The sequence below is a fragment of the Strongylocentrotus purpuratus genome, unplaced genomic scaffold (assembly GCF_000002235.5).
Source record: "Strongylocentrotus purpuratus isolate Spur 01 unplaced genomic scaffold, Spur_5.0 spur5_scaffold_13, whole genome shotgun sequence".
Classification (NCBI taxonomy): Eukaryota; Metazoa; Echinodermata; class Echinoidea; order Camarodonta; family Strongylocentrotidae; genus Strongylocentrotus; species Strongylocentrotus purpuratus.
Window position 1 is genome coordinate 976,605 of NW_022145598.1, and position 11,187 is coordinate 987,791.

The 11,187-nt window shown below is 38.1% G+C and overlaps 1 long non-coding RNA gene across 1 annotated transcript; it reads left to right on the plus strand.

The window, feature by feature from the left end:
* Nucleotides 1-5,184: 5,184 nt before the first annotated feature.
* LOC105446143 lies at nt 5,185-10,715 on the plus strand. Its single transcript, XR_973645.2, has 4 exons — nt 5,185-5,272; nt 6,056-6,149; nt 9,518-9,605; nt 10,226-10,715. It is a non-coding gene; the product is annotated as an uncharacterized LOC105446143 (long non-coding RNA).
* The last annotated feature ends 472 nt before the right edge of the window (nt 10,716-11,187 follow it).

Here is an 11,187-nt window from a genome sequence, read left to right on the forward strand (position 1 = left end):
AAAAGATCATGAACCTAAGGTTTCCTGACGACAATACTCTCGATAGCAGCAGCAGAGAAGAGCTGATGGATTTGTTTAATCGCATCAAACAGGCAAGTGAAGAGAAAGACCTTCTTCTAAACACCAAAAATACAAAAATAATGGTTGCCGATAGAGATGATAATAACACTGACTTCACCGTAGCTGAAAATAAGATTGAAGTAGTAAATCGGTTTGAGTACTTGGGTTCAATCATCACTAACAAAGGAGAGAGCACCACAAAGATAAGGTGAAGGATGGCAATGGCGAGATCAACAGTACAGAATATGTCTCACACGCAGGGGCGGATCTAGCTTTTTGCCAGGGGGGGGGGGTTGACCCAGGATTTCCCAGAAATCGCGCTGTTTAAATAGTTTCCCCCTTGTTTTCCTTTTTTCCTCACTTTACCGTCAAAGGGAGGGGGGTTAAACCGCGAAAACACTGCCCCTTAGATCCGTCCCTGCCACGTTTAAAGATGAGAGGAACAGGGGACACTTATCGAAAGGGATGACACTTATTAGAAACGAAAAGGAGCACGTGTCAAAGTACAACGGGTAATTATCAGAGGTGAAAATGGGGCACTTCTTACACCTTAAAAAGGGGCACTCACCAGGGATGAAAAAGACAATGAAAAAGGGGCACTAATAATAAAGGGAAATGTGCATTTGTTTAAAGAAAAGAGGCACCAATCAGATTTGAATAGGGGCATTTACCAGAGAAGAAAAGGGGCACTTATGGGAATAAAAAGGGACTATTTGCATACTAGGTGAAAAGGGGCATTCATAAGAAGGGGGAAGGGGCTCTTTTTTAAATGGGGTCACTTATCATAAAGAAAAGGGGCACTTAATAGAAAGGAAGGGGGCACATGTGAAAATATAAGGTGCGCTTATCCGAGTTAAAAAGCGGTAGTTATTTAAAGGAGGAAGGGGCACTTGTCAAATTAAAAGAGGCACCTCTCAGATTTGTACAGGGAAATTATCAAAGGTGAAGGAGGTGCTTATCAAAAGTGAAAAGGGGCGAAAAGGGGCGATCACGATTTTCACAAATACGGCGCCTCTAACTGTAATGTACGCCGCTATGAAGTATGCAATCCCTGATTTTAAAGGCAGTATCTGCTATAGGGTGAAAAATCACAATTGCTTTACAACAGAAAATCATTTCTTGATATCAAGAATTAACATTGCTTTACAACAGAAAATCATTTCTTGATATCAAAAATTGAATTCTTGATATCAATAAATAGGAATAAAATTAATGTCAAAACGGTTTGCCATGGACACGCAAGATCAGTGGACGTTCACGCCGTTCTCGTCCACTCGATCTAAAAGTCCCTAATAAAAGCGTTTTATTAGACTGTCTGGTGTTCTAGGGGATGTTTCAATAATTCCCATTTTATTTGTAGATTTGAAAACATGATAACTAACATTTGACGTTCTCAAGCTGAACACTCATGGAAGGAATAAAGAGTCGTCTGCTTTGTCATTATTTTCGGTTCATCTTGATAACAATTATTCAGTCATTTCGACCACGTGACCAATTTGATGTTGTATGCTTCATGTTGTATTTAACTGAATGAAGGTGGCACAGATCGGTTAAATTCGGTTATCCTTGTACAACATTTAAAAACAAAAGTTTGATTTCTTAATGGATTAAGATGATGAAAATTATGCAGCAAAAAATATAAAAATAACAGCTTTCGTCAAAAGCAGAATTTCTGGGGTAATTTTCAGTAATTAAAAAACATTAATGGACATTTGTATATATGTGTGTGTGTGTGTGTGTGTTGTTTTTTTTGTTTTATTTATTGTGTGGGTTTGTGCCTGTGTGTTTGTGTGTGTATTTTGGACAAAGATTTGAATTAAAAATTGATTTATGATGTATTTCTTTATAGCTTACATGCTTAGTTTTTTTCATTTCTTGATAAAGGATTATGAATCAAGTTTATATTGCACTTTTTTCATGGCACATGTACAATTATGGATCCCCAGTGACAGGTCCCTCAGAAACAAGTGCTAAGCCAGTCACAGAGAATTTATATTTTCAACTGAATACTGTCATTGCAGGGTAATTTTGTTTTCTTTTTTTTTTTAAATTTAATTTTGGAATTTTTCCATATTTGATCAACATGGTGTATTGGCATATGGGCGATGGTTGGAGCGACGGATGCGGTGAACAGCGTTAATTCCAGATAGATACGAATGCAGGTACATTAAAATGTGAAATAATTAAAGAGCAATGATAAAACAATTCTTTGCCGTTGATTGATTCGTTCAATTTTACATGAATGTGGTGACTTGTCGGTTACGAGCAGATGGTCCTGGCAGGCTTCGATATCCTATAAAACTAGAAGCTATCTAGACAGTAATGCAACAGAAATCTGGGTAGAGACACTTTGCCACATCAATAACAACATTGATTGATTAGTTCAATTTTACATGAATGTGGTGACTTGTTGATTACGAACGGCAGGCTTCGATATCTTCTCAATCTATCAAATTATAAGAAATCTAGCTGAAGTTAGTAGACACAGACAAGATAGTTGTTAAATAAACTTTCTAGACCTCACTGTCAGACATAATTGAGTGACTGGCTCACTTCTTCATTTCTTTGGTAATAACATACATAAAATGAGCTGTGAAGGGTACTCTCTAAAAACTTAAATGTTAAATCCCCATTTAAAAGGGCCGAGAAGTGACACTTTTTTCAAAATGGTAGATTGTTTCTATTAACATGCTAGATTTAACCTTTATAGTGTTGGATCCAGCATGTTCAAAGTGGTAATCTACAATTTTGAAAGAGTGGTCACTCCTCGGCCCGTTTAACATTTAGTTTTTAGAGTGTACATGAGCATTTGTCTAAACCAATAAGCCACTTCTTGTAATGGCCGAAATTAAACTGAATGAATCTTTGCGCAGCAAAAAACGTACAACAATTCGGTACAAGGGTCTGAAAATCAGAATACTTAATAAAACGACTGCAAACCTTAAATTAGATTCGACATCTAGCAGTCGTTATTTTCCAACAAAAAGACATTTTAAAGCCCTTTCATTTTGATGGAAGTTCTAATTTGGTAATATCTTTCAAATGCCATTGGAATTTAACCTTTTTATTTTTTGGCCTGCAAATGGGACAAAGTAGGCCTACTTTTAACGACTACATGATTGTATGATCTGTTTTTGTTAACAATAAAAGAAGTAAGCTTTGTCTACTCTAGACAATGTAATAAATTGTAATAAGAAATCATGGTGAAAGTAGGATTTACTGTGCTTTTTACCGGTGTGTTGGCTCAGTCAGTAGAGCGTCCGCCTCACAACCGGGAGGTCGTGGGTTCGAACCCCGGCCGCGTCATACCAAAAGACGGGAGCTGCCGCTACCTCGTTTGGCGCTCAACAATAAGGGATAGAGCAACGTCGATCTGGAGCTGCACAGTGGCTGCCGGGCTCACGATCAATTGGGCAAAAAGAATTTCCATTTTCGGTTTAATAACATTTGGAGTGGAATTTAAACGATTATTATTATTATTATTATTATTATTATTATTACATTTATCAAACATTATAGTCATATTGACTGCTATGAGAGGCATCGCTGTTTATATAGGCTCAGGGCATAGACGTAATAGTCTATGCTCAGGGGGTGGTAAATCCTGCTATCGACCCGAGGCGCGCCGGGGCGGGCGATGCGCCTGAAAGCCAGTATAAAAACAGCTATGCGTGAAAAATTGAAGCAGTCACTATATCTTTTATACACCGAATTCACAAACAGATGTACAAATAATTATATACCTTATCCTTTACTGTATCCAAATCTTGGCTGGAAAGTTGCCTGAATATTACGATCATTCTGGAATCGCAGACCAAGGGCACTGTATGGTATCCGCGCTCGCACAAAGAAACTTTTACACGTAAAACAATGGGGATCATTAATGCGGCCCGGTACCCGGGTCAACGGTAGGCGGGCATGCAGGTATCTTTTAAAAAAACTATTGACCGGTAAGCGGGCATGGCTAAAATCACGACTCAATTTTCAACCAATCAGATGACTAGATGTATTCAACATACTGAAGAGAGGTATATAAAAGTGTTTACTGTTATATAAATGTCTTCATGAGGTTATAAGTAAAATTGTTTTCAGCCATATGTCATGTAATTTTTGCACTATTTTGTAAATTAATGTGCAATTAATTTTTTCGACTTTGTTTCTTCAGAATTAAAGGAAAATAACTTTCAAAATGAACATCAAAAACAACCCCCCCCCCCTCCATTAAAAAAAGCCCAGCCACTATGGAATGGGCGACTCTCTTCGCAAGCACAATATGTGCGTATGTGTGTTTGTGTGTATTTTGTAGAAAGGTGTGAATTGATACTTGATATCTACAGCTTCATAGCTTACATGCTCAGTGTTTTTCATTTGTTGATAAAGGATGTCAATCAATTGTACTGTATAATCAGCCCCCTCCCCCCCCCCCCCCAAAAAAAAAAAAATATATACATATATATATATAAATAATAAATAAATAAATAAATATATAAATCCACCAGCCACTGTGAAATGAACAACGCATTCTGCAAGCCCAGTGTATGTGTATGCGTGTGCATGTGTGTGCGTGCGTGTGTGTGTGTGTAGGCTTGTACATGTGTGGTTGCGTTTTTGTGTGTATTTTGGACAAAGTTGTGAATTATTAATTGATTTCTGATGTATTTCTTATAGCTTACATGATTAGTTTTTTTCATTTGTTGATGAAGGATGTCAATCAAATGTACTATATTTGCACTTTTTTCGAGGCACATGTAAAATCATGGATCTTCAGTTACTGGTGTAGGAACAAGTGCTAAGCCAGCCACAGATAATTTATGATTTCAACTGAAGCCTGTCAGTGCATGGTAATTTTCTTTCATTCAAATCTTTCCATATTCGATCAACATGGTGTATTGGTATAAATTATGGGCTATGGTTGGAGCGACGGATGCGGTGAACGGCGTTTACAAATGCAGGTACATTAAAATGTGAAATAATTAAAGAGCAAGGATAAAACAATTCTTTGCCGTTGATTGATTCGTTCAATTTTGCATGAATGTGGTGACTTGTCGGTTACGAGCAGATGGTCCTGGCAGGCTTCGATATCCTATAAAACTAGCAGCTATCTAGACAGTAATGCAACAGAAATCTGGGTAGAGACACTTTGCCACATCAAGCTACGAGAAAGTAGATCATCATCCTACAGAACTCTACTCGAAGACCGCATCGAAATCAGGTAGGCCCAACATCCCTTACGTTATGCTTGTTGCACATGAGACGTCTTTCTGATTCCGTCAGTTTGTAATTGTATTGAAAATGATATCGATTGTTTAGGAGCGTTAACACCAAAAAAGTACCTTATCGCTTACTAATTAACATAATGTGAAGAGAAACATAAAGCTATTGGATAGGTGAATCATACTTTATTACTGAGGCCTGAGGGAACAATTATTTTAAATGATCTGTTGAAAGTGGCAAGACATGACGACAAGTTAATTATCTTTCGAAGCAGCCTCTATAAGCGTTTTTCGGTAGTTGAGAGTCTGGATTTGGGAACAATTAATGTATATTCAGTTGTTTAGCGTAGGTCTGCATTTCTTCAGACATTTGTTCACCCCTTGTGTAACGGGCTTTTAGCGCGTATTAAACGCTTAGTATTGCTTTCGAAATACCAACTGTTTTCAAACTCTAGTTTGGGCATGAGCCATTATTATTGCATGTTTGTAATTAGTTAAATTGTAACGAAAATTGGTTAAACATTTAGTGTTGGTTTTATTTCTTACCCAACATACATCTGTGGTCCTTTATAGTTTTTACCTCCTATGTGTACAATTTTACGCAGCTGTTTGAAAGGGGAAGTCTAACATGATATTTAGTTGATTTTAGTAAAAGCGACACAAACAAATTAGTAAAATTTGAGTTCTATCCTATGATTTTTTTTATAGAAAGTTAAATTTTTGAAGTTTTCATCAGTGAAACACAAATCTCCAACACTGTTTTTGTCGATTCTTGCATATAGAAGCCGTTTCTAAAAGCAGTCATGAAGTTGCTCATCTTAGCACTGGTGGTGATGAAGGTGGTGTGTGTTCATGCTGATTCAGCATCTGACTCTGGTAAGCGGGACGATAATTTTTAAGTACATACTTTATTGAGCCATTTAAAGTGTTTTGATTTGTTTCAGTAATAAAGGTCTAAATAAGCTTGCAAATGGGTACAAGGAGCAGGGCCGAGTTGATTGATATGATGCGATTGCAACCTGACCTGAGCTTGATATCATGGACCTATTCTGGTATGCATTATTTAATTAGTTGTAGAGGCATGATTTATTTTTTTTATTAAAAAAAAGAAATAAAACGATGGTACTCTAAACCTGGTACTGGGTACAAAACATAAGAAATCACATTAGCTGTCTTAGCTAAATGACGTGAGTAGCTATTTTTCGAAACCTGCCTCTACAACAGTACTGATTTATGTATGGCCTGCCTGATATCAATAGCTCTTTCTAAAGCGATGTATATTATGAATCTAGTATGCCTAGACATCTTGGTAAGTTTAGACCATAGCATATTGAGAGATAGAGACAGAGAGAGAGAGAGAGAGAGAGAGGAAGAGAGAGAGAGAGTTGTGACACACGCACACGCACGCGACCAATTCATGAAGCTCCAAATAGTTCCTTCCCATAAAGACTGTATGTGTGTGGAACTATTTGGAGCTCCTTTGATCGCGGAAGTGTGCGCTTGTTATAACTATCTTTCTCATAACCACTGGCGTACTCCCCCCAAATGCAATTCAACCATGACTTATTTTCAAAATTCCATACAAGTGACCTATAAATATTCGTGATATCACATGATTTTCAACAAAATGCGCGTTTCTCCATTTTTGTTGCAAACTGATACCTTCCCAAATAACCAGGAAGAGCATATGTTTTTTATAGTCACTAATGGGCCACTGACAGTAACACTAGTAGAAAATTCCTTTCCAGAAGCTACTGCGACAAGCACTACCCACCACTCGGGCTGTGCCCCCCCCCCCCCACTGCAGTGTTATTTAGGGTACGCATATGCGTGTTCCCAGCACCCCCCCCCCCCATTTTCAGCATAAGTGTATTGTTTACCACAAAGATTATATTTTAGTGTCTGATAATTTAATTTATTATTTGTGTCCAAGAAAGTGATGAATTAAGTTGTCAACTTTGTCGAATTATGCCATTTTTGAAAATTTGACCATTTCTGGCAGGTTTTTCGGTAATTTTGCGATATCAAAAAAATGGTATAACATCACAACGCATTGACCGAATTTTTTTTAAAGCTTTCATGAAGCTTGATCATTTGCAACCATCAAATAACATGTGTTTGTTGTAATTATTTTTGGTGTGCTATACCTACTAATAATTTAATGAAGTGTCAAAGATTCTGCGCTTCGCGCGGAAGGGGGAAAACTGAAAAATAACTTAGTTCCTGGCCCCGGGTTTATAGGGTTAAATTTGTAGACATTTTGACATTGGCATTTATATATTTGTCGGTAATTAATTGGTGGCTAGTTTTGTTGGTAATCGATGGCTTCTACATCCCCCCCCCTCCCCCACTTAAAAAGTCTGGTGACGCCCCTGATAACAACACAGTTTATACACTCAAGATAGTTTTTGCAAGTACTACTGATGAAGTACCGGTCCACCGTCTTTGTGCATCATGCAGCAACGAAGCATACACGACGTCCATGGGTGTCGATCTGTAATTGATACCTATTGTTCAGGGGGGATGATCTATTCATTCATTCCCTCCCCCCCCCCCCCCCTGAACAATAGGTATTACGTAAGGATCGACATCCATGACAACGTCTCCTGACATATCACTTTTCTCTAACTTCTGACCAATCAGAAGGCCTCATGTTTTTTTTTTCCGGGAAGTGCCGGTGGATAATAATGCGCCAAATGTGGTTCTCAAATTGCAAAAGATCCCTACTCTTGGAGGGGGTAGGAGAAAGCAATTTTACGTCATATTACTCCAGGAAGTGTCTGAAAATGCGTCTAATGTGGTTCTAAAATTGCAAATGCTTCCTCCTCTGGGAGGAGGTGAGAACCCCCTCCCAGACCCACCGCCGCTTAGTCGCTCCGCTCCCCCCCCCCCCCTATTCCGTGAACGGAGGGATACCATGCGTGTTCCAAAACTCACCGGCACGTAACAAAAGAAAAAGGTCTACCCGTATTGACTTTAGACACCGGACTTTTGCGGAAAGGGGAGGGGGTGGTGAAAAAGGCTCGTATAACAAAAGAAAAAAGGTCGACCCGTATTGAATTTACACACCGGACTTTTGCTGAAAGGGGGAGGGGGTCGCAGGAAACACGCATAAGCGTACCCTAAATAACACTGAGTGGGGGGGGGGGGGCTCCGCTCCCTCGCCGCTGAAGCCTCGCTCTGTCGCGTCATCATTTCACCCCATGCCATGTTGTGCCCCCCCCCCCCCCCAGGTAAGAAATTCCTGGATCCGCCAGTGATGCCCATACCCCTTGAACTTCGGAGGCTCTACCCTTTAACCCCCACCGGGGCTTTGCCCCTAGACCCCACTTTGAAAAACGTCCAGCGGGGCCTGCATGTAAGAGTGGGGTGTTGCGGATTTTTTGTTGTCAGCACCCTCCCCCCCCCCCCTCCCAAACGTTTTTGCTCATTACGCCACTGCTCATAACGCTATGGTGTAGACCACCCTGCAAGTGTTACACGTTATAGCTGACACGGGTTGTGTTTACAAACTTACTGTTAAATACCGGGACCCCACTGGGTTACAAAATATAAAACACTTTTATACTTCACCTACCCATTATTATCCTGATGACGACAAAATTCATTAGTCATTAGCCTCTAATTAGAAGCAACTATTGTATTAATATTATATTTTAAGCCACCGCACAGGCGATTTGCTTATAACATTCCAGAGAAACTGCATGATATATATTTTCTTTTTAATTCTTCCTAATTGATTCAAATATCAATGTATATTTACAATAAGCAATTCAAGAAAGAGCCCCATCTGCTTCAAATCGTAGTGATAGACTGCAATAATAGCGACCCATTTTCGTATAGAAAAGTTGAAGATTCACCACTCAAATTCTAAAAAGGTTTCAAAACCTGTATCACCAAGAATTATTTTTCATTTTTTTTTATAAATTGAAACCCAGTTACAATTGAATACTATTCATGTTAGAATTGTGTACTGAATTACATGTATGTATGTTCTAATCTTTGAATGTTTATCCTGAACCTTGTAGTCTATAGCGCAACGTTTAAACAACATTTATAAAACTACCGAACCAGCCGAAGATGCCAATTGAGTAACACATTAAAGAATACAGTTGTTTATTATTTAAGAAATAATAAATCTAGTAGAATTTTGCTGAAAGATACATGTCACGTTATTCGACGATTTACATTCGACCAACAGGGTATTGATGATTACCTTTATATCATCATGTTATTATATTTAGTTGAATCAGGAGATAGTGTAAGCGCTGCCCTCGAGGAAGAGAGTTGCCAGACTGCAACGGGTAATCCTAATTGCCCCACTCGAAAAAGGTAAGATTTACCATTAATTACTTAATATAACGTATTCCTCGCATTTTTAATTACTGTTAGCTCAACATTATTATGTGTTACCATTTATTAAGCTACGGGGTAGGGGTGGACGTGCCCCACTCATCTCACTGAGTAGTCAGAATGTAGACAAATCCAGAAAATGCCAGAAAGGTGAGAAAATGAGAAGAGGAAAGGACGAGAAAAGAAAAGGCATGGACTATCTTCCGCACCATACCCATATCAGTAGGCTTGTAAAGCTACCACACAAAACAAAAAACGATATAATAAAAATAAGAATGATGACGTCTAACGAGAAAAAAATAAAGATACAATTGTTTTCATAATAATTTATTATGATAATGTGTAATGATCGGTGGCCCTCAACATCATGTCATGAATATTATCGCCCTCCTGAGGCTGAGCCTAATTAAGAACCTTTAGCTGACCAGTTGGGAGCTCTCCTAGGATTGTCTTTCCCTCTTTCATGCACGCTGTATCATTATTATTGCTATATTGTATTTATATTCCAAGCGCAGACCCCACGTTTCATGGAACAGTTAATATTCTGCTGATTAGCTACGTCGTTTTCATGTGTGTTATTTTTACATTTTTATTACAAGGGCAACTTCTAACGTCTAGTGGAACTTGTGAAACAACACATCGTCATCGTACAATCAACGTCACTCTCATTTCATCAATGACAACGGAAGATCAGCGTTACTGTGACAGCCGGCAACCTCCCTACCCCCCCCCCTCCCTCTTACAAAATGAAATGGAAGCTCTTATTGCCCATCATGTGAAAGATGTGTTTAGACTAATAATAATAATTGATAAATAGAAATGAACATTTATAATGCGCCATGTCTGTCAAAAATGACACTCCTAGCTCAAATGTGTGAAGATTAAATAATTGTTGGCATACGACCATCAAGTAATTGAAGAAAGAATGTAAAACACACATAAGTTAGAGTTTAACATACTTCAGGACATAATTTGTAATAATAGAATAATACAATACAAAGCATATTACAGTAATAAAAGTTATATAAGGGTAGTACAATGTATGACATAATTAAACAAATTTTGCCGGGAAACTGCTTACTAATTGATATATTTGGTAACTTATCATATCGATCCGGACTGGATAAATATCGCAAATGCACTTCAACATTGAACATTTGGGCACATATTTCTGCTTTTTTTGCGAATTTAGGTTGAAGTATTCCCATCTAAACCTCTGTCAAGTCAATATTAAATGGATATTTTACACCCAAAACCCTTGAACAGCAATTTGTCCACTACCGGTCTATATCTTTAAGAGGTGGGCTGTATTTCAAAGATAAATTGCCAAATTATGAATTAATGTTATTGATTATACTAAGTATGCAACTTAAATACAACCCTCTCTGTATACCCTTATTATTCCAGTAAATAATGACGGTGTCAATTGATATCAATTTCGATTACATAATTGCGGTGATAAATAAAGCGTGTTTACACAAGTAATATAATTATGTGCTTTGTACTGTTCATTTATCTTCTATTCTACAGGCACTGTTATGGTAAAAGGTAAAGTCTACAG